Source organism: Mesocricetus auratus, unplaced genomic scaffold (assembly GCF_017639785.1).
Source record: "Mesocricetus auratus isolate SY011 unplaced genomic scaffold, BCM_Maur_2.0 Super-Scaffold_100676, whole genome shotgun sequence".
Classification (NCBI taxonomy): Eukaryota; Metazoa; Chordata; class Mammalia; order Rodentia; family Cricetidae; genus Mesocricetus; species Mesocricetus auratus.
The window spans coordinates 55,559,443-55,583,388 of record NW_024429266.1 but is presented as its reverse complement, the minus strand read 5'-3'; the positions used below and the strand labels follow the sequence as shown (position 1 = coordinate 55,583,388).

The following is a 23,946-nucleotide window of genomic DNA, read 5'->3' as shown; positions in this document are numbered from 1 at the left end:
GCATTCTGCATGTGGGGTCTCCTTTTTCCTTGAAGCCCATTGGCCAGCAAGGACAAACAAAGGGGCAGAGGCGAGGACAGAGAGACTTAGATGGCCTGCAAACACAGTGGAAATAACATTCTGGGAAACAGATTCAATGAGACAGCCCAACTTTATTTCAAAGTATAGGGGATATATAGGATTCAGGTGTTAGCTGGGGCAAACCCTAATTTGCATTATGTGGCAAACTCCTATCATAGCTGGACTAGTGACAGCATGGCCCTATGAAAATAGCTAGAGCATGCTATTTAATTACCATGTAGGCAGCGAGGGAAGAGCATTAGCAAGGAACTGTGTCAAGAGTCATCCTTGAGATAAGTCAGACATCCTGGGTAGAGATATCTTCCAGATAAGGATAGGTAGAGAGCAGGAAGTCCCCACTTGGGGGTGGGAGTTCTTTTATATTGTGCCAAGCCCGGGGAGAGCTGCTAAGCTAGGGTAGACTGCAACCTCTGAGCAGTGGGGTCTCCCAACATCTGCATGCCAAGGTAAGGGCCTCCCAGGTTCCCAGATAGTTCAGTTGCATCATACTGAAACTCCGGTCTAACTTTAATGTAGTAAAAGTCACAGTAGGGACAGGTACTTAGCTCTATGCCTTGGGGTCAAAGAATCACTGCCTCACAAGGGCACAATGCAGGTTAGTGATGGGACAATGATCAGTCTGTGGACATGTTTTTGTCAGCTATGTCCCATGTTACAATCTAGGAGGTCAACAACAAGGTGTCCCTGCCAAAGACCACCACCCATGACCCGGGGGTCCTCACACCTGCCAGGAGCAGCAATCCTAGAGAGGCCTCCCAGGAGTTCTTACATGGCAGGTATCTTCCAGTCCTCTGCATACACGTGTCTCCAGGGGCAAAAGCTGCGTCAGACCCCATTGGTCAACACTACTCATTTAGTCCGTAAGTCCAAGGTCACATACCAGTGAGACCAGATCCATCGTCAGGACCTGCCCATCTGCTCTGCATCTTGTATGTACCTGTGCCGCTGTGGTACATACAGGGAGGGGTCTAAACCCTCTTCAGAAGCCCCAGGGCTTGGGTCACTGGGAATTTTCTGTTCTTGTAAGTCTGTCTTACTATCAACTATCAGGACATGTGCATGCATGTGTGTGTGGGAGTACATGCATGTGAGTGTCTGGACGCGCTCAGCTGTGTTCAGAGGTCAGAGCAGGTGTCTCGTGTCTTTCTCTATTGCTCTCCACATTATTGCCTTGAAGCAAGGTCTCTCACTGAACCGGAAACTTACCTACTGGGCTAGGCTGGCTGGCCAGCAAGCTCTCGGGATCCATCAGTCTCCACCTGACAATGCTGGAATCACAGGCACACATAGCCAAGCCCGATCTCTTTCACAAGTACTGGAGATCTGAACTCAGACCCTCATGTTTGCAGAGCAAAGCTCTTACTCACTGAACTATCTTCTTAACCCCACATACTTTTTGTCAATATTGAAAAGAAATCCTTGCCCTTAAGGCTGCGAGGAGCCACTACCTGGTTTTAGATTCTCCTATTGACAGGAGTGCCTCTCTGCCCATCATCATTCCTGTCCCAGCATTCTTAGACCCCAAATTCTATCAGGGTCTGTCTTCTGTGACTTTTTAAGGCTGCTTTTTTCTCTCTGGAGGGCACCAATTCCTCCAGACATTGTCCTTGCTGTGGTGTCCTGATGAGTCCCCACGTGTCCTCCGCCGTCTGTTCAGTTCCAAGTGGTGAGCCTGGCCAGGCCATCTTCTTGTGGCTCTTTGTCCCTGTGGCAATAGTTTGGAGCTCCAAGGATGGGTGCAAGGTTCCAGAAGCCCACCCTGCACGCGCCCACTCAGGCACATCTGTGAGGTTTGCTTGTGAGGTGCTGGGGGTGGAATCTGGATGTGCTAGGAAGGCTGGCTCCACTCACCCTAGACCTCCGCTTCAGAGGCCTTCAGAATGCATAGTTGTGATCTGCCTCCTTGGCTGTGAGTCTTAGACCACGGAATGCAGCCTGAACTCCTCCTGTGGCCCCCCTCTAGACTACAAACGTTGGCTGTGTCACAGAGCATTCCAGAACACTTCCCCTGCAATGCCTTTGCTCAGTGTTCCTTCTGTCTAGAAGGTCCTTCATCCCAAGTGGTACCCCTTCCAGGACATCCGTCTCCACCAGGGTATCAACAACTCCCCAGAGCCCTCATGTGTTCCAGCAGCACTCTAGTGAGTGCTGCCCAAAATCCATACTACTACCGATCACTGCTGTCCTATCTATCTGGTCTACCTATCTCCACAGTTGGTGCTAAGCCTGATTCACCTTTTGGGGCCCCAGAGCCAGCTCAGGTCTGATAGGCAGCAGTCTTGGTCTCTGTCTAGTGGTGCTTGGGCAGAGTCTGGGAATAGCTATGCATGGGCAATGAGCCTCTGGAGGCCAGGGTTGGCTTTCCTCTCTGTTTTGTTTTCAGGAGTTGTTATAAAACATCCTTTATTTTTGCTGTAGTTTCTTGCTCTCTCATCTTTTATGACCCAGCAAGTATGTTGTCTTCCCAAATGTAAACCTGACTATGTGGGTCCCTTGCTTAAAATTCTGTAATATCTCTCACCTGTTTACAGAATGAAATCAAAATCGTTGGCTCCTGCAGCCTGAACCAACATTCCATTCCTATCATCCTTTGAAAACCAGATTCTTGGGAATCATGGTCCCTGGATTTTTATGTCTTTGGGTCCTTGCCCAATCTAAGTTTCCATGTCCCTCTTCCTTCTAGTCTCCATCTGGGGAACTCCTATTCACCCTGCAAAGCCCAACTCAAATGTTAATGTGTATAAAATTCTTTCAGTAGGCATCAGCTTAATCTTGCCTTTGTCCCCCCTAGGCCACAGAACAGTGACCGTTTGTCACCATGTTTGCCTGTGAGTTTCCCCATGGCTGCTCTACCTAAAGGGTAGGCTCCAGGCAGAGCAAAGAGGAAACACAAACAAACAAACAAACTCAAGTGAGTGCAGGCTACAGAGAATTCAGGCTGCCTGTAGGTGAGGCCCCTACTCCTGCTCCAACCTCCAGACTCACAGTGGCCGCCGTAGAACCTGGGACAGCTGACACTGGATGAGCTGGGACAGAGGGAGAGAGGTCATAGTCATTTTGTAGCTGTCACAGCTGCCCCACGCCCAGGCTTGGCCTCTAGAGAGCAGAGCCATTATCCTGTTTACCATGTCACATTGTGCCTCCTCTAGGAGTGTGACCCTCCTGAGCAAACCCTTTGTTCCCACACCCACTCCCTTGCGAGGGGCTGCTCCTGGCCCTCAGACCCTGTCATCTTTAGAATGGCGTTTCCTGGAGGCTCTTGTGACGTTGCTTGTCCTCCAGTAGGGCTAGGCACTTCTCAAGGGCAGTGGTGGTGAGAGGAAAAGCAAAGCTAGCGTCATTCCTTCACTCCAGTCAGTGTCCAGGGAGTGCTCAAGGGTCCTGTGAAGTGAGCTCGCCTCCATCATCGATCCACCATCTACATGGGCTGGACAGATGGACAGGATGATCTCAGGGCACCGAGACAGCAGCTGTCTGGCTGGGGGTATGAGTGAAAGGTCAATGCCTTTTCCAGCCGCACTGCTGAGGGCTGTGAAGGAATCCAGAGCATTGTTAGGTAGCATCTCTGCCAGGAGACACCATGGTTCTCTCACACTGTTTATACTGGCCGTGGCTCTGGCAAGAGGGAGTCCGCCCAAGAGCGATCTGGCCCTGGGCTATGAGCTGGGCAAAAGACAGTCACTTCTCTACAGCAAGTACTCTCATCAGGACATAGGAGGTTATTCTGGGCTTCTTTTTTTCCTCCTGGTGTTCTCCTGCCGTGTGCAACCTGGAAGTGTTCCTTGGGCCTGCCTGACCCATCCACGACGCTGTGCAGGGTGTTTGGGCTGGAAACAGTGACGCTACTGATTGAGTGTCCCAACTTGGCCCACCCCAGGTGTGTGGAATTTTCAGGCTTGGTGAGCCAAGCCACAGAAGGAAGGCAAAAAGGCACAACATGTTTTGGAAGGTGGCTGGCAGCTGCGGCTGTCTGCCTCATGGGCCAGGGTTTGACAAATGGCTGTACAGCTACAAAGCAATGTGTGGCCTGTGGGTAGATGGCTCAGTATGGTGGCTCTGCTTCCACTGAGACCCCAGAATGGAAAGTTCTCTGGCTTCTAATTGTTTCTCGTATTGGTGTCAGCCTAGTTCTTCCGGATGAAAGGGCCTGTCCGGAAGGTCTTATGTTTGCCTACCTTGCCCTCTTCCTGGAGACCCAGACTGTCATGGTCTGTTGCAGACACCTTCCCCAGTCCTAGACGAATTTGGCTTTGAAGCGAGTGTTGGACTGGGACACAGGTCCTGGGTAAATGTCAGGCTATTGTCATTAGGGCCATTATATCATCAGTGTGACTCATGTGTGACTCATATCACCAGTGTGACTCCATGAAAGCTGTAGCGTTCTGGGCAAGCAAGCACCCCTCCAAGGAAGAATGAAGGGGTGTGGAGAGACAGAGAGCAGTGAGCATATGGTAGCAGGAAAGGACCGGGAATGGAGACAACCATGGACCTCCATGGAGAGCTCTTCTAGAGCCAGGGTGGGAAAAGGGGCTCGGGTGCATGAGGCCCTCATGCCGTGTTTACTGTGGATGAAGACCCCTCCTCTACCCTGCCCCCCTTTTCCCCCATTCTTCCAGCATTCCTTCTATCCTCTTCCCCTCATTCCTCAGCCTGTCCTCATTTCCCTTCCCTGCCCATCTTACTGTTTCCTGCTTCCTCCCTGAGCAGGCTGTGGCATCCCTGCAGTGGGTAAAGCCATCCGTTAAGCAATGGTGATGCCCTTCTGAGCTCCGGGCCTCTAGGACCCAGAAGTTCCCCAGATCCTGGTCTCCAGTCCCACAGAGCCCCATTTCCTGGATCTGGGTGCATCCCCATTCTCACAGCCTCTGGTCCCTGCATTAGGCCCCAAACTCCTACATCAGCCTCTCTTGCTTACTCCCTTTACCCAAGCTTGCTTCACTTCTCTAAGCTCACCATGGCAACTTCCCTGGTTTCTTTTCTCACAAAGTCTTGAAATGGACCTCAGAAAACAACCTGCTATTTAGACTCCAGCTTCTCCCTTAGTCTGAAAATTGAGGGCTTTGAGATCGCCTCACGCCCTCGGCAACACTAATTTTGATTGGGTGTCTTCTCCCTGCCGGGCGCCATGCTGGACTCTGCAGGCATGGCAGTCAAGCGAGCAGACATGGTGCCTGCCTTCCCTCCCAACCTGCCCATCAGTCTTGAAGAAGATACAGAAATCTGTACACATAGGGCTGGAGAGATGGCTCAGTGGTTAGAGCGATTGCTTCTCTTCCAGAGGATCCAAGTTCTGTTCCCAGCAGCCATGTACAACTTATAACTACCTGCAATTCCAGTTCTAGGGCATCTCACACCCTCTTCTGGTCCCTGTGGATGCTGCACTCATATGCACAACACACACACACACACACACGTGCACGCTAAATCACTTTTTAAAATCAGCACACACACAAATCTAAGTAAATTACACACAGGGGCAGCACTATGAAAGGGGAAAGGGTCGTCATTAGTCCAACCTCACCGCATGCTTCATTCTTGGAATGCATGAAGGATGAGTGAATGCCACCCCTTTCCCCTGTTCCTATTTCCTTTTCTACTCTGCTTCCAAGCCTGAAGGCTTGTCCAGTCTGTACCATCCAAAAATAACTTATGTCCTGTCTTAACTATTCATTACTTTGCTCTCCTTATATTCATCTTGTCATCTCAGTAAAAATAAATGCCCATGCATTACTATATGTACCAAGAATTTTAACATATTGCCTTATTTAAAAATCTTATTCCTGCTTTAAATAAAAGGGCACCGAGAGAGTCTACCAAATCACGTATCAAGAGTCATATGGCTATCACCCAGGGAAGACCTGTGTCCTATACTTCTTCATGGCCTTAAGGAGTGTGCCCCATGACTCCCAAGACACCACAAACAGAGCAGGGAAACCTTGCTGGTGACAAATGGGTGTCCTGAGGTTCGTCACAAGGGTGATGTCTTTCTGTCCCTTGGGGGATCTCACCCAGCTTCCCTCACCCATGCTGTCTGTACCCACTCTGTCTCCATGCTAGGAGGCTGGCCCTCAGGAACTCTGCTCTTCACCCTTGCTTCCACAGGTCTGCCCACAACCACCTTCTTATAGAGAGAGGAATCCCTGGGCTTATCTACTATTTCTAGATCCTTTTCTTTCCACTCATTTCCACTGAGCTTGGATTTAGTCTGACGGCCCCACCCAGCATCCTGCCTCCTGGCCTGTCCAGCAATCACTGAGTTTCTTAACACTGCATTCATAAATGGCTCTCCTCCACCACAGAGGCTGGGATGGGAACCCACTGAACCCTGCTGTCCCGACACCATTGAGGGTGCTCCCTGCTCCTCTATCACCCATTCTTCATCACTGGCAAGAGATACCATTTCTGTAACTATAGTTGTTTGCATAAAAGAGCGGGTACACATGGATGAACTCTGACAAGTCTGTGCACCCGTAACCAGCACCCCAATCAGATGTGCTCACTTTCTTTTTAAATTTGAGACGAGATTATACCCAATAGTGGATTGCAAAATGATGTATATTGTGTACTTGATGAACTGAGCTAGTATGTGCAGAATGCTTCACATTTCTTTTTTTAACAATTTATTCAACTTTATTTTGTGTGCATAAATGAGAAGATGTCAGATCCCCTGGAACTGGAGTCACAGGCAATTGTGAGCTGCCATGTGGGTGCTGGGAATTGAACCCGGGTCCTCTCAGAAGAGCTGCCAGTGCTCTTAACCATTGGGCCATCTCTCCAGCCCCACCTCACATTTCTTATGTCTTGTGATAAACATTTAGTCTACTCAGTACTTCCCTTGACTGTGTTTTCATCCACACTGTGGCAGTTGGGAATAGGGTCTGCATAGACACTGACTTTATTTCCAGTTGTGGGATTGGTGTATCCTATGCTGGTTTCATTTTTAACTTTCTTAGGAACCTCCACCTCAGACTGTTTATAACTTATAACACTACCACACTGAGAGCAACACCCTCAGTTCAAAGCCCCAAATTTGAAATGCTCCGAAATTTGAAACATTTTAGCACTGCTGTGATACCACAAGTGTTGAGTTCTGTGTCTGGAAACTGTTTCAGGCACAACATTAACAAAACTATGGTACATGGGCTGGAGAGATGGCTCAGCCATTAAAGGCTAGGCTCACAACCAAAACCTTAAAACCATGGCACAGATTACCCTGGGCTGAGCACAGAAAGTAAGCGTGCTTGAGCTGTAAGTGAATTTTGTGTTCAGACAGGGTTGCTTCTCCAAAAAATCTGATTTTGTATGAACAAACATATAAAAAAGCTCCAAATTAATAATAATAATAATAATAATAATAATAATAATAATAATAGCAAATCTAGCACACTCTGGTCCCAAGCATTTAGGAGACTCTCCCACCTGTACTAATTCTTGGAGTGCACTAGCAGTGGACAAGCTTTCCTTCTCTCCTCTTCTGTCTACACTCTTGCCTGTCAGCTTTCTGTTCTTGACCTTTCCAACAGAAGTAAGAGAAAGCTCACTGTAGTTTTACATTTCCTGGGCAACTAATGATGTTGAAAGTTTCGCATATAAAGATTAGATGTAAAATAGTTCTGTCTCTACAAACACTTCTGTGTCATGTGTCTTTGTTAGATTTCTATTGCTATGGTAAACACCATGACCAAAGGCAATCTGGAGATTCAGAAAGGTTTTGCTTTACCTTACAGCTGTAGTCCAACATGAAGGGAAGTCCAGCCAGGCACTCACGGCAGGAACTGAAGGAGAGACCACGGAGGGGCGCTGCTTACTGACTTAATCCCCGTGGCTTATTCAGCCTGCTTTCTTATACAGCCCAGGTGTGGCACCATCCACAGTGGGCTGGGTCCCTCCACGCCAGTCAATAATCAAGAAAAGCTCTACAGACTTGCCTACAGGCCAGTTTGATGGAAGCATTTTTCTCAGTTGAGGCCCCTCCTTCCAGATGACCCTGTCTCGTGTCAAGTTGGCAAAACAAAACAAAACAAAACAAAACAATGAAAAACAAAAACAAACAAAATCTAAGTAGGACAGTTGCCTTCTTGTCAAGTTGACAGTACAACACTATTAAATAATAACTTTTTGTTTCTTGTATATCCCCAAGATCCCATATTAATACCATGTTACAATATATAAAATATCCCAACTTCTGACCTTAAAAGTTCAGTCATAGGGCTTAGTTGGTGGCTATGAGCAGACTGCTCTTCAGAGGACCCAGGTTCAATTGGCAACAGCCACATAGTGGTTCACAACTGTATGTAACTCATGCATGTAGGACACATATATATGCAGGCAAAATACTAATACACATAAAATAAATAAGCACATACATAAATACATAGAATTTAAAAGCCCAATCTCCTTAAAATATCCCAAGTCTCTTTAAAATAATACCCATGACCTTAAAATTATGGGTTGCTGTTTTAACCTCCCTCCCTCCCTCCCTCCCTCCCTCCCTCCCTCCCTTCCTTCCTTCCTTCCTTCCTTCCTTCCTTCCTTCCTTCCTTCCTTCCTTCCTCCCTCCCTCCCTCCCTCCCTCCCTCCCTTCCTTCTTCCTTCCTTCCTTTATTTTGGTTTGACAGGGTTTCTCTATGTAACAGCCCTGGCTGTCCTGGATCTTTCTTTGTAGACTAGGCTGGCTTAAAACTCACAGAGATCCATCTGCCTCTTCTTTCCTAGTGCTGGACTTACGGCAGGCATCACTGTGTCCTGCTGAAAGTCACTTTCATACTTCAAAAGGGAAGAACAAAGGCACAATTAATAAAGCAAAACTAAAATTCGGTTGTGTAAAAATTCAGTGATATCAGGGACCCACTTATGATTGTGTGGTCTCTGAAAGACCTGGACGGCTCAAGTTCTCAGGCGCTGTCCTCTGCAGCACACATAGTTATGTCCTGGCTCAGGCTGGCTCCACTCCATAGCTGCTGCTGTCCTTAGTGGTCGTACCATGGTCTTGGCTTCTCCTACATGCTGGGGCCTCCGCTGCAGCTAGGCTGTACCTTCACCAACAGCCTGTCCTGGCCTCTCTCCAGGGACTCCAGCCTGCCACATGGCACTCAACCTCAGCCTCTCTCCATGACACACTCAGTCCTGGGGTCCCCACTTCAACTGAGGCTGCCTTTGCCAGTGGCCTCTCCTGGCCTCTCACAATGCCAAGCCTCACCTGCTTTACGTGACTTCTTCAAATCCTGCAGCTCTCATGCCATCAAAATCAGTAACATGTGGGAGACTCTTACACATTACCGAGTTTGGCTGCTGGTTTGAGATGTAGCCTCGGTCCCCACCTCTAGACGACAGCTTGGCCTGCTGGCCTGCAGGAAAAACTTTCCATAATATTTCACCTCAGTAATGTTGATTTCGTCTTCTTTTTTAAAAATTAATTTCTTTTCAAAAATTTCCATACAGTGTATCTTATCACATTCCTCCGCTGCCCCCAACCCCTCCCACATCCTCCCATCTCTCTAGCCAGTCATCTCCATGTACTCTAAATAAATATGTAAATAAATATACAAAGTGCAAATCGAAATGCATTAAAAAAGACAACAACATAAAACAAAACCCAATAAGACAAAAAATAGCAAATCAAAACAAAAAGCACACACACACACATACACACACACGCACACCACACAAAATACATGGAGTCCATTTTGTATTGTCTAACTACTCCTGCCCTGGAATACGGTTGGTACACCCAGAGAAGACTGGTTTTCTCTTACCCAATAAGAATCAATTGCACTTAGCTTTTTGGTGAAAGGTGGGACTTTGTGTTTCCCCCTCTCCACGCTGGGGTTTTGTTTGTTTTGAGCATTTTGTCTTGTATGTGCTGTCACGGTCTTTGTAAGTTTAGATGTGTACTAGCCCTGTTGTGTCAGAGGACCCTGTTTCCTTGGAGTCACCCACCGCCTCTGGCTCTTACAACATCTGTTCTTATAACATCTGTCCTACACGATGCCCCCTCCTCTTCTCGGGTCCTTCTGCCCACCTTAATCTGAAATCGCAATATTCGTGTGAAATGCTTAACCCCCCCAATTTGGTTTTGTTTTCTCCCTGTTAATTACTATTAACACACTGGAAATTCCATAAACGTATCTGTATATGATTCTCCACTTCAAATATGTGTTCTGTGAGGTTGGGTTTTGCCTGTTTTTGTCAAGTTAGTTCATACCCTCTTAACTCCACCTGGCATGTAAGCCCTTGACAAATTATTCCTTTGTGTTGACTTTTATCTGACCCATCCCAGAGGTATTCAAAAATTTTTAAGTTTGGTTAAGGGAGCTAGGGGCTTATTCCAGCCTTGCTGGCATCTTAGAGGCAGCATGTGGGCCTCAGTTGGCACGCTGACATCCTGGAGCCTAGGCCAGCCCAGGAATGTACTTTGGTTTAGCGCAATAGAAAGTCTAGTAGCTGTCAACATTAATGGATAAGAGACTTCACATTTTAAAAGTCCAGATTTCAGCTTCTCTGGAAAAATCCACTGATCTTGTGGTCCTGGGGCTGCGTTCCAAGTTGGCAGCAATCAGGTTGCCTAGAGAGCCTGTCCTCCACGCTGGCCCTGCTCCTGCCAGCATCATTCACATACGTGCTCTGGACCCGCCGGGTCTCTTTGGCTTTGATTTGTGTCTGCGGTGAGTTTCCTGTACTGCCTGTGACTAAACGTGACAGGACCCTGGGTGACGAGGCTCATCTGGGAAGGGTCCGTGTGAGCTGCAAAGCCCAGAACACCCTGAAGCGGTCGGCAGCTACATCACACCCTTTCACATAAACACCTCATTAGGGACAACTGCTGAGCTCTGTGCCCCGCCCGAGGAGCCCACCCAGATACTCCATGCAATGGCTTCCTGCTTCCCAGATAACATGTGGTTCCTATGCAGTCCGCTCAATGCTCCTCTGTCCCCAGTGTGTCCAAGGACACCTACACAAGCCCTCTCTGTCACCTCCCAGGACAGTCGTGGGTCTATGCCTCTACCTCTGACAAGATGCTCCTGTACTGATCCTTGGCAATTGTAGCATGGAGGTCTTTCAGCAGGTCCTAGAGAGGTGTTTGAAAGTGTGGTCCTGCTACCACAGTGACCACCAGCATTGCCACCAAAAAACCAGTGTGCTTCCCAGGGGATCCCTGCCTGACACTAGGCAGCAAGAATATGGAGAGGTGGAGACCATTACCATGCCCACAGTAGGTTTGGGGTAGGAGCACAGATGTTCATGGGAGACATGGGGAATGTGTGAGGAAGCCACAGGAATGCCAGGGAAGGGAGGGACACTGAGTCGCCAGCTTTCAGGGCCTTGTATGCCACGTTTGTGGGGCTCGGAGTCACAGCTTCAAGTAACCACGTGGCTAGTGTTGGCTGTGTTGCCTGAGAAGCAGCTTCAGCTTCTCTGGGTTTGGTTTTCTCTCTTGTGAAAGGAACTGTGTGTGTGTGTGTGTGTGTGTGTGTGTGTGTGTGTGTGTGTGTGTGTTTTCCTACACTGTGGGCATTTGGAGACATCATGAGAACCACTTGATCACATAGTTCCTATGTGTGGCAGACATGACCTGAACACTTTACATAGATCAACCCATTTATGCCTCACATCAGCCCAAAGAGATGGGACTATTAACACCCCCCATTTTACAGATGGGGGTGCTGAAGCACAGAGGTTAAGGAATTGACTGTAAAGTTACTCCTAGTGAGTGGCAGAGTCAGGATTTGAACCCATGAAATCTAGGCATGGAGTTCATTACTTCTTTAAGTTCTGACAATGTTACTTCTATATGAAACAGTGCTGGGACATCCCTAAAAGCCTTTAGGCAGAGCACATGAGTCTCTCTGAGGGCTGGGAGTTGCTTTGCTGGGAAATAGGGATTTGATTTTTCCTCAACAAGGTTCACAGCTGAGCTATTTTAAGCCTCTTGAGCTCCAGTGGGGTACCTGCATCCATGGGAAGCCCCTAAATTCTGGGGTAAGCCAGGACCAGCACACAGGGCAAATAGATAAATAATATTAGGGCAGTCAGGTGAGTGGGTGTCTGTCAGTCACAGGAATTGCCACGACTCTCTGCTTATTTCTTTGGACTCACCGTACAGGCTTCCCAGGGCAGTGTAGCATGAACCTTTTCCATGGGAGATGTACATATTTCTACTGCTTATAATTTATTGCACATGTAGGGCAAGGTCCATATCTAGCTGCAAGGGAGTCTAAGAACTGTAATTGTATTCTGAGAAGGAAAGGGAATAGCTTGTTGTGTGGCTCAAAACAGAGAGGGGCTTACTCAGCAAGGTGGGTATCAATAGCACTTAAGTTCAGTACTGAACAGACGGGTCCTGAAGACACAGATAAGTGGTCAATCAATTTCAGTTCCTAGCACCCATGTCCAGCAGCTCACAGCCACCTGTATCACCGGAGCATATGATGCTTATGGATTCCATCACAGTCACTTGCATGTGTGAATGAGCGTGTGCATGCACGTGTGCACGCACGCATGCACACATGCACGAATAAAAAAAATCTTTTAGAATTGTTGGTTACTGGAACAGAGTGCAAGAAAGAGTGCATAACCCTAAGTCCACAGGTACCAGATGGCATAGTAGACAGAAGGAGTAACAGAAAGAAAAGAAAGGACAGACATAGACAAAAGTGGCCCAGAAACAAACGCAGAACAGGAGGGCAGTCTGAACTTGGGCATTCCCTGGTGTGCTGGCATCCAGGAGTCACTCGGTTTCTCTCCACTGAAAGTACAGTGCTACAAAAAAGGACATGAAGGTAAGAAGGGGACAAGAGTTACAGTGAGAGGAGAGGAGAGACAGGGTGACAGCAGGTAAAAAGCACAAAGCTTCACCATATACGTGTATCAAACTGTCAAAGACTGAAAAAAAAAAAGACATGGTCTCACTAGGTAGCCTTAGCCAGCCTGGAATGTTATATGTAAACCAGGCTAGACTGGAACTCACAGAGATCCTCCTGACTCTGCTTCCCAAGTGCTAGGATTAAAGGTGTGTGCCTCCTTGCCTGGATAAAAAATAGTTTTTTAATACAAAAAGCAAAAAAGTGTGGTACCATAATGAGGAACCAAGCTTGCTGCTTGGGGAAACATGGGAGCTATCTTTCCTCTGTCCGTCCCTCCTTCCCTCTGTTCAACTTTCTAATTCGCCTATTGCTTTGTGTATATGTATGCATACATGTATATCTTTTACATTCTAAAGTATCTTTTTGTTATTTCTTCTCTCTTCCCTTCTAACAGTCAAATCCATCCCCCCAACTTCCATTTCCCACCTTTCCCTTTTCACTTGTTGACTGTTTCTGGTTTTTCTTCTCTTGTAAGGTTTTCTTCCTTTTCTCATCCTCTGAAACTTGTTGGTTAGACACTGGGGAGATGACTCAGTCAGTGCATTGCTTTCCACGTGAGTGTGAGGTCTGAGGCTGGATTCCCAGCACTCATGTAAGAGCAGATTACTGCCCTGTGAATCTCTAAAGCCAGAACTGGGAGGCAGAGGCGGGCAGATCTGGGAAACTCAGGGGTCAGTCAGCCTAACCGAGAATCAGTGGGCAGTTAGTGAGAGACCCTGTCTCAGGAAATAAGGTAGAGGGTGATCAACAAAGACACCAGTGTTGACCCCTGGCCTTCACACATGCATGCGCACACACAGGTGCACGTACACCACACATTAATAAAAAATCCCCACAAATGTTTTTGGTTTCTATTATTTCTGTCCCCACCCTTCCTATTGTTGTTAGAGTTGTGGCTGTCATATGTGGTGCTTGCTTTTTCCATTATGTCTGTGTCTGGTTCATTGCCCTTTGTCATTATTACTTACTCGTGTACATGGTCCTGAGGATCAAGCATGGCACCCTGAGAGTGTTATTGAGGTTCTCTTTTGCTAAAATATATGTCCATACATCTTGCTTTATTCATACTTACACAAATACTTTAACTTGAAGAACAGGGAAGCAAGCCCTCCAGATACAACCAGCATCTAAGTGGGCAGGCCTGGGGGTGAGGGTCACCTGATGATCTGCTCTGAACATCCATTCCATAGCAACAAAAGAACAAAAGAGAGAAATGATGGGAGATGTTATTCTGAAATCTGTCTCTTATTGGTTGTTGAATAAAGCACTGTTGGCCAATAGAGAAGCAAGATAGGTGGGACTAGGAGTTAAGGAGGACTCTGGGAAGGAGAAACACAGGGAGTCATGATGTAGCTGCCATAGGGGTAAGAAATCTGGACCCTTCTTCCGGTAAGAGAAATACTTAGATTAACAATTATGGAGTAAATACTTAAGTCAGAGATAGCCAGTAAGAAACCAAGCAAATGGCCAACAGCTTCATAATTAATATAGCCTCTGTGTGTTCATTTGAGACTGATGTGGCTCTGGAACTAGGCTGGCAGGAAGGCTTCACTCAACAGAGAAACAGCAAAAGACTGTGAACACTGTACTCACAAGAGACCGCAGGATAGCTCCCTCCTGTACTGTTCTGCTAGACTGGGGACATAATCACAGAAGGTGTACCTCACATACTCCACTGACTACAGCACAACTGTCTGGCCTGATCCACTGTAAGGTGCCAGGAGCATGCCACTCTCACACGGCCTTCAGAGAAAGCACGGCCTTCAGGCTCCAGCACACTTGGTCAATACGACTGCAAATGTATTGGGTATTCCACAACAGTTTGACATCCCAGGACATACTGTCAAGAGAATACTGCTCCCTAAGAAGGATTCTCATGTAAAAACAGAAAAGATGTCCATCCAACAGGCGTGTCGATCTCCACACAGAGACACGAAAAATACGGAGAAAACAGAGCAACAGGATGTGCCAGCATTCTATAGTTCTCAGGCATCTGGCTTCAAAGCCATTGAAGTAGAGGAAATGTCACATAAAGAATTCAGAAGACTGCTTTAAAACAACAACAAGTCTCAAGAAAATGCAGAAAAGCACTAAGTAAATTACAGAAAACAATGATGTCTATAAGTAAGAAGTTCAAGAAAGAGATAGGAATTAGAGGTTTTGGAAAAATAACCAAACAGAAATCTTAGAAATAAAGAACTTCAATAAGAAAAATCAGCTGGGTAGCTGTGGTGCACACTTTTAATCCCAGCACTCGGGAGGCAGAGGCAAGTAGATCTCTATGAGTTTGAGGCCATCCTGGTTCACAGAGTGAGTTCCAGGATAGCCAGAGCTACACAAAGAAACCTTGTCTTAACAAAATGAAAAAATGAAATCAAAACCAAATGCAAAACCAAATCCAGTCATTCATGATGACACATGCCTGTAATTCTAGCATTTGGGAAACAGAGACAAGAGGCTCACTGCAAGTTCAAGACCAGGCTAGTCTACCTAGCAAGTTTCAGACCATCAGTTAGGACTACATAGGGAGATCCTGTCTCTAAAAGAACAAAACAACTCCCTCCAAATCCCCTTGCAACCCCTCAAAACAAAACAAGAAACTCAATCAAACAAAAAACACTCTACCTTAACAGAAAGCCTTACTGCTTGAAGATAAGATTCATGCATTATAACATTTAGAAAGTAATAAAGAAAAGAAGCTATAAAGAGAATATGCAAAAACCCAGAGGCACCATTACAAGACCAACCTCCATGCTTTGTTAGAGAAGATGGATCTGAGGCACAGACTAACATCATAGGAAACTCATTGGGTGAGAGGAGGGCAATGAATTATTAGGAAGCGTAACAGAATGTGTGCATGAAAAGGCCACCTAAAACCCATCATTTTGTGTGCTAACTTAAACAACTAATAAGAAAGAAAACTTCTTGAGTGAAATAATAGAAGAACATTTTCCAAATCTTAGGAACAATGTGGACATCCAGGCACCCCTGGATGACATCTAGAGTGGATCAAAAACCAACTCCCTTGTGTAGAGGCAGAATGAAAAAAGAATAGGAAAGTCCTGTAAGAGAGGCAAAGGGTCATAGTGGCCCTTCAGCAGCAACTGCAAAGGCCAGGAAAGTGTCCAAAGAAAATTGTCAGCATAGATGACCATATCCAGCAGAGTTAGCTTTCAGAACCATAGGAAAAAATAAAGACTGTCAGGCAAGTGTATGCTAACCACCTAGAAGACATTTAGAGGAATCCTACCTACATGGTAAAGAGGAAGGTAAACACAGCTTTGAATGCACAGGAAGGAATAATCCAATAGAAGAGCAGATAAACAACAAGGACAGAAAAGAGTCAAACACTACAACTACAGAATAACCAGTTGTGGTGGTACACACCTGCAATCCAGGCTAGGAACACAAGTTCAAGGCCAGCCTTGGGTTTACGTTGGTTCAAAGCCAGCCTGGGCTTTTTTTTTTTTTGGTTTTTAGAGACAGGGTTTCTCTGTGGCTTTGGAGGCTGTCCTGGAACTCACTTTGTAGACCAGGCTGGTCTTGAACTCACAGAGATACTCCTGCCTCTGCCTCCCGAGTGCTGGGATTAAAGGCGTGTGCCACCAACGCCCGGCTTCAGCCTGGGCATTTAAGTAAGGCCCTGTCTCAAAATATTTTCAGTTGGAGGATTTAGGATATGGTAGAACAAGACTCTTGTTTCAATCCCCAATAAAACAAAATATAAGTCAAATTGAACAAAACAAAAGAAAGAAAACAACACTATAACAGCCACTGTGGAAGTAAATATGGAGATTCCTTAAAACCCTGAAACTGGAACTGCCACGTGGTCCAGCTGCACCTGTCCTGGGTATAACCCTGAAGTTAGCACACAGAAGGTGCTGTTTGCCATGAGTGTGGCGTTGTCACTCTTCGTGACTTGCCAGGGAAGCAGCTTTGCTGCTCATCATTAGATGCGTGGGTCAGAAAACCAGGACTTACATTCAGTCACAAAGAAGGACAAAGTGATTTCCTTCGCAGGAAAGTGGATGGGACTGGAGAGCATCATGGTTGGTGAAATAAGCCTGACTTAGAAGAAGGAGGTCTGTTAGGGAAGGAGAGGGGACTGGCGGGGCGGGTAAGAGAGAGCAATGCGTGCTGGAGAGATGAGTGGTTAACACCACTTGTTGCTTTTGCAGAGGACCCTGCTTCAGTTCCCAGCACCCACATGGTGGTTCACAACTGCCTGTAACTCCAGTTCAAGGAACCCGACACCCACTTACCCTTAACAAGTACCACACATGTACTGCGCGTGCGCACGCACACACGCACACACACACACAAGCAAAACACTCATACACACAAAATAATTGAATATTTTTTTAAATTTAGAGAGCATAATATGGGGTGTTTCTATGAGAAAAGTACACATATTTATTAAAATCTGTCACAGGAAACTGGTTCTTTTGCACAACAGATGTCCCTTAATAAAATGAACTTAAATCGTAGCTATAACTTGTGCTAACTAGCTAGCTGTAAATTCTGAATTGATTAGAACATAAAATCATACTATGACATGAAACACTTAGATTTCCTAAAACAGTCAGCCTTCCAGAAATTATGATTCAGTCATCAAACGTTCTGATCTATAAATAGGATTACTAGTGTACCTCACTGGGAAGTTGCCATAGTGAATGAGCAAATACTCACAGAGCCCTTATGGCCGATGCATCATGAATACTGTGTGGTGGTTGCTTGTGTTGTTATCCCTTTGGAATGCACTAGGCTCTGTGGGGATTAGAGAGTTGACTGAGTGAAGCTCTGGGCATGCAAGGAGTTCCTAATCAAATGCGTTAAGGAAGTAAGGACACAGAGAAACCCTACGGTTGGGTTGTGGTTTGCCATGCAGGGTGTGCCTGGGAGTCCCCTGAGGTCTCCTCTCTCACAGCTTGGATTTTCTCCACTGGGTGGAGGCAGGGTTGGAGCATCTGTGTTCGATTAGAGGTGCTCAGGAGATTCTTAGGGCACACCCAAGGTGCAGGAGACTGCTTCCCACTATGGTGGATGCCATGTGGACGTGGGAGCCTAGGGTGGTGGCTGACTGACCCCGCCTGGGTCAATCAGCCTTCACAGAGGAAGTGACGTCCAAAGGCTGTAAGCAAAGTGGATCTACCCTTCATGGAGAAGGCCAGCATACAATAAACTAACCACACTGAGGTGCGACTCATAGCTCAGTGATAGAGCACTTGCCTAGCATGTATAAGGACTGGACTCAGTCTCCAGAAAATCTTAAAACAATTGAAGATTTTCCCAGAAACTGTCAGAGCAAGTCTGTGCCCATGGTATATAGATTCAAGAGGGGGTGACAGATGGGGGAAGATGCCAGCAGGTGACATAAAGGAACCAATAGGTATGATTCTGGTCAGGGGACACTTTGTTTTTCAGCCAGGATCCGAAAAAACAAAACAAAGCAACAACAACCAAAAACCAACCACCACCACCACCGAAAACCCTTTTCTGAAGCAAGAAAGTGCGTGTGTGTAAAGTCTTGCCCACAATCTCAAAAGGGTCACAGGCATTCCCCCTTACTTCTAGTCTACCCGTTGCCTTGTGTGGGCTGAGAGCCAGCAGTGTCTGCAACACAGAGAATGCGATCTGGTTCAGGGGGATGCAGGAGGTGCTCTGGGTTTGAATTTGAGGTGTTCCACATTCAGTACCCAAGAAGAACTGTCTCCCAGGCAGGCGGGAGTATGGCTGGGAGCAGAGGGAGAAAATATAGGCTGGGGAGGCTGACAGGCATGGGCTGCAGGCTAGTGGCAAAGCCATGGGGGTAACTGGGGCTCCCTGGGGGAGTCTAGGGTGAGGAAGGCAGAGAATGGTCAGGCTGCAGTGTGACAGATGATCCACCGGACTTCCCTTTATTGTCTCCAGAACACTTTGCTAGGGCAGCTAAAGCCTAGTCACTGACTGTTCACATGCTAGGGCAGTCATGGGTGCTATGGCGGATGGCCCAGGACAAGAGCAAGGACCCGGTGGGGGAGGGACAGAGGCTACAGTTGTGACTCCTCTAAGTAGAAGTCCACAGCTTTTTGGTTGAGGGGGTGGCTGCCCTGGTAGGTTGAGGGGGTGGCTGCCTTGGCAGGCTGGGGAGCAAACTCGTGTCCACTCTCCTCTGCCTGCAAAGACTGGAAATGCTCAGGGCCACTCCCCTTCCTTTGGATGGGCTTTCTGACAAATGCCTTGTTCCAGTCAGCCTAATGTAACACAGGAACACACCCAAATTGTCACAATGCACCCATCCCACACATATTTATATTAGTGGTAGCAAGCTCAGTCCCCTTGCACTTTTAAATGTATCTATATGAAAGGACCAGCTAAGGGAATCAATTCAAAACATACTTAGCAAGAGATCTAACAGGGGGTCTCCTTTTTAAGAATAAAATTATTCAAATTGGAGACTATCCTAGGAAACAATGGGCATATGGTCACCATATGTTGGGCAGGGAATTTTTCTGAAATACTAACTTATGTTTCTTCCTGGTGTTTCCTTCTGCTCTTACGTTCCCTTCCCAAACCTCAGAGAGGGCTTTATCTGCAAAGCAAGAATCTCTCTGTCCAGGCTTCATTCCTTTGCCTAGATCACAGATTAGAAGAGCAAAGATTGAGATGAGAAATACCAAAGACACCCCTCCCCCGCCTGTCTAATTAACACTCAGGTGCACTGGGAAGGAGAACAGGGGGAAACAGAGAACACAGATATTGACAGGGTTTAAAGCCCTGGGATCTGCACCCAGCTCTTCAGTCAGTGGCTGGGATGATTCTCCAAAAGGAACAAAACTACCAAAATGTTAGAGGCCAAGGCCGTAAAGGCTTTCTGCACCAGGACAGCTGCAAGAGGTAACACGCTCCAAAGGACCAGGACTTCAGTGGGTGTAGCACACTCTGTGTGTGTGTGTGTGTGTGTGTGTGTGCATGTGTGTGTACATGTGTGTATGTGTGCATGTGTGTGTATGTGTGTATATATTCATGTGTGTTTGAGTGTGTGTATGAATGTGTGTGTCCCATGATATCCTTCCTGTTGATTCCTGTGTGTGGTGGAACCTTAGAATTTTCCCTGGAAGGTAACAGAGGGAACCACCAACCTGAAGGGACCACAGGGTAGCTCCCAACAACTGAGAAAGCCCAGTGCCCCAGGCAGAGTACAGAGATGGAGGGCCCAGAGTCTGCTTCAGCAAACAGGTGTCCCTCCCTCCTGGTGTCCAGGCTAGCATACCCTGCAGTAGATGGGACCAGGAGAAGTGGGATTGGTTCCTGAATTCACTAAGATGCCGCCAGCCCAAAGAACTGGAGAATCAAAATAGAAATCTTATTTCTTAAAGAAAACGAAAGGGTTACATTTCTTGGCATGTTTGGCAACCAAGATACATACATTTTAAAAGGATATATATATATATAAAAGCTCTCTGTGTGTGTTTAAGTTTTTTGTTGTTGTTTTTTAAAATAACTAGACATTTGGGGAATAGAAGACATGTGGTCACTATGCTGTAAACCTTAGTCTTTAGGTGGCTTTGAAAAGAAGAGAAAGTTGTTCCTACTCCACACCTTAAAAAAAAGCTAGGAAAAAGAGGGTCTGTAATGCTAGCAGTCATTTCCCAATATTTAAAAAAATTCCCCTGAATCTAGTCATTCATTCATCTCGGGAAAATGTGGAAAAACTGAAAGAATAAGCAAGGAAAGAGAAATTACCAGAGCGGGGCTGGTGATGGAAAGTGTTGTGCAATTCCGTCCATTCCTCTGTTGGTGTAAGGCTCAGGGAGGTGGTGTGTTTCGGTGGCTGCTGCTAAGGGGAGCCAGGAAGGAAGAGATCAGAAGCAGAGAGACTGGCTCCCTTGACCTTTGTATATCCAGTGTCCTGATGCCTTGATGATGGGAACAGACACCTCATCCTGAAGGATGCTCTGGCAAGTCCTGGACACCTCTCCCTGCCCTGTCGACAGCTGTGTGGTGGAGCCATGGAGTTCCTGCCACTGGAGACATTGCTGTGTAAACTACTCTGGCCGAGGCAGAGGGCGCCACACAACACGCTCTCTTCCCCAGGGAAAACGGGCTCAGGTGTAGGGTGAGCTGGGCCTCCTGGGAGCACATGGTGGTGCTTTCAATAATGCTTCTCTCAGCTTGGTCTTCTCCAGGGACTTCCACTTTCTTTTTTGCTGTAGTTGTTTTGGTTTGGTTTTTATTTGTTGGTTTTTCAAGAGAGAATTTCTCTGTGTAACCTTGGCTGTCCTGGAACTCATTCAGTAGATCAGGCTGGCCTTGAACTCACAGAGATCCACCAGCCTCTGCCTCTCAAGTACTGTGCGCCACCACTGCCCAGCTCCTTCCACTCTCAAGCACACCCAGGGACATGTGCCTGCACACAGGCATATGTTTGCTCTCCTGGGTCTCCTGAGGATGCCTCAGGGCCTCCACAGGCTTTATTTTTAAACTTGCCTTGAAGAAGTTTCTCTGACTCTGGGATGCAGGGAACAGTGTCTTGAAAGTCCCTCACTGGAGCCAACCAATGGACAGCGTACAGAAGGTGACAGCCCATGTGTAGCTCTGGGCTTCTTATCAAATGGAAGTGTTCTTTTGAACCAACTGGCTTACTGCTTTTGATCTTGGGAGTGGGGGTCAAAACAGAAGCAATTCATGCAGTCTCCCTCTCTGGTTTCTCATCTTCTAGGTAAAGGAAGCAGAAGAGCTGATTGTAATGACAAGAACTGACCAAGCAGTGACAGTCTTCATAGCACCGGCCAGCACTTCCAGCATGCCAGACCCTTGATGTGGCCTGCCTTATACAATTCCCCAGCAGCCTGGCAGAGAGGGGCATGTTCCAAACAAGAACCAATACCTGCTTACCCAGGTTACATTGCTCTGAAAACACAGGCTAGAGCCTGACCCCCAAGCTCCAGTGTGAACTCACACACCTCCGGCTCTCTAGAGAGAAGGCAGAGAGATGGCGGCTCTTACAAAGCTGGGAAAAGGGCTAGATCAGCATACAGATGGCAGGAAGGGGAGAGGTGGGACCTGTTGTGGAGGTGTTGATGTTATCTCTGGGGAAAGGCTGACCATTCCACTGTTCAAATGATACTGTTCTTACATGTGGAAAATTCTGGTTTTGGAGGCCATGGCTGCACAAAGACAGCGGAAAAGTAGGGTTGGTGTGAAAGATTGGGAAGTCGGGGTTATATCAACTCCCTCCATATAAAGGAGGGTGCGCAATAGCCACTCTGTCCCAGCCTACTCCAACCTATACTCCTTAGTCCTTCAGCCAAACCGTATTTCCATCCTGTCCAAACTGCCGCACTCCATGCTGCCCCCACCAGCTCCCGGGGAAACAGTGGGGTGGGGCAGAGGCCTGGATGACAACTCCAAAGCAGCTGCCATGACTACCCTGTCTCCAGAAGCCAGTGGAAGGAGTGGCTCACGACAGTGCTGCTGGCCAGGAGGAAGCCGGGCGATCTCTCCAGCCTGCGGGCACTTGTTCAAAGGTTTGCTCCTAGACACCCTGGAGGGGCCTGAAGTGGACAAGGAGGGCTAAATTACTCAGGGTGGCAGAAGTGTGGACCGTCTGAGGATAAACAGCTGCACATTGGGGGGGGGGCTGTGAATGGGGCTGAAGCCCCCCATGGTCCCTTCCTATGTGTGGCACTCACCAGTTTGGTTACAGATCTCCTAGAAGATGCTCGGCAGGGGTAGGAATAATGCCCACCAATGAACAAAACAAAAAACAGCAGCTGACCAGAGGAAAACGGGCTGCTCCCTACCCCGGGCCTGCTTAGAGGGACGGTGACCCTCACCAGTCCCAGTCACGCTGCACCAATGTAACAAAATGACAGACCAGCATTTTCTTCCCAGAGACCTGGAGACTGAGAGCTGGAGACAAGTGTCTGCTTAGTTGGGTTCTGGTGAGAACTTGCTTCCTGGCTTGTCCAAAGGCCATATTCTAGCTAGGGCTCATGGGCAGCGGTGTACTTGGAGAAGTTCACTTTTCCTCCCCTAATAAGACCACCGACCAACCGCACAGTGTTAGGGCCCCACCCAGATAACCTCATTTAACCTCCATTACCTCCTAAATGCTGTGTCTCCAAATACAGTCACCTTGGGAGTTGGGATCAGATAAACTCGTGTAGAGGGACGCACATCAGTCCCCGGCAACCCTCTCTGACCTCAGCTTTGTCCCTCCACAGTAACTTCATTAACTCCATCACGAGGCAGGGTTTCACCTGCTCTCCCTTGTCCCAGCTGTCTGCCCCAGATGGCAATAATCTATCTGCTTGCTTTCAGAGTCCTCCACTATTTACCAGAGGCTGCTTGTTACCTTGCAGGGAGGCAAGAGGGGTACTGATATGTCATGTCATGCCAGTGAGCTGTGCATTACCTCAGAGTTCAGTGGCTTACCACACAGAGCCGAGTGGGGGCCATTCACAGGAAAATGGATACAACTGGAGATAATGATAATAATTAAGCAAATTAAGTTTCAGAAAGACAAATGTCCAGTTTCAGTTTTATCTCATTTGCACCTCCTAGATTTTATACCAATACATAAAACAATATCTATCTAGGAAGACTAAGGGCACGGGCAGGAGGTGGGGGGCAGGAAAGGGGAGGGAAGAGAGAAAGAAGTGACTTTTATTGTATTTCTGGATTTTGTGGGTTAAGAATCAGGGCAGGGCTTGGCTAGATGGCTCTACTGTGTATGGTTTTGCCTGAGTCATTTTAGTGTTTGGCAGTGGCAGGCTGGTGGATCAGGGGTGTGCAGGAGACTTCCCTCACAAGGCGAGCACCTGGCAGGGGTGGCTGGAGGGTCGGGCACAGAGATTGCTGCCTGGAATGCTTACTCTAGCATGACACAGAGATCCAGTGCTCTCACTGGGTGCGTGAAGAGACCTGAGAGGAAGTTTAAAATGTCCTTGAAAGTTCCAGAAGTTCACACCTGCTGTATTCCTTTGATCAGTAACCTAAGGAGACCAACCCAGACCTC

General features: G+C 47.3%; 2 long non-coding RNA genes across 2 annotated transcripts in view; one reads left to right on the top strand and one right to left on the bottom strand.

Moving 5' to 3' along the window:
• The window catches only part of LOC121137256, a 37,290-nt gene extending 13,841 nt beyond the window's left edge, over window positions 1-23,449 (top strand). The window contains exon 2 of the long non-coding RNA XR_005874504.1: window positions 21,646-23,449. This is a non-coding gene — a long non-coding RNA (uncharacterized LOC121137256). The remainder of the gene's footprint in view (window positions 1-21,645) is intronic.
• Window positions 133-8,506, bottom strand: LOC121137255. Its single transcript, XR_005874503.1, has 2 exons — window positions 7,802-8,506; window positions 133-3,610 (listed from the first exon to the last, which is right to left on the bottom strand). It is a non-coding gene; the product is annotated as an uncharacterized LOC121137255 (long non-coding RNA).
• Window positions 23,450-23,946: the final 497 nt, after the last annotated feature.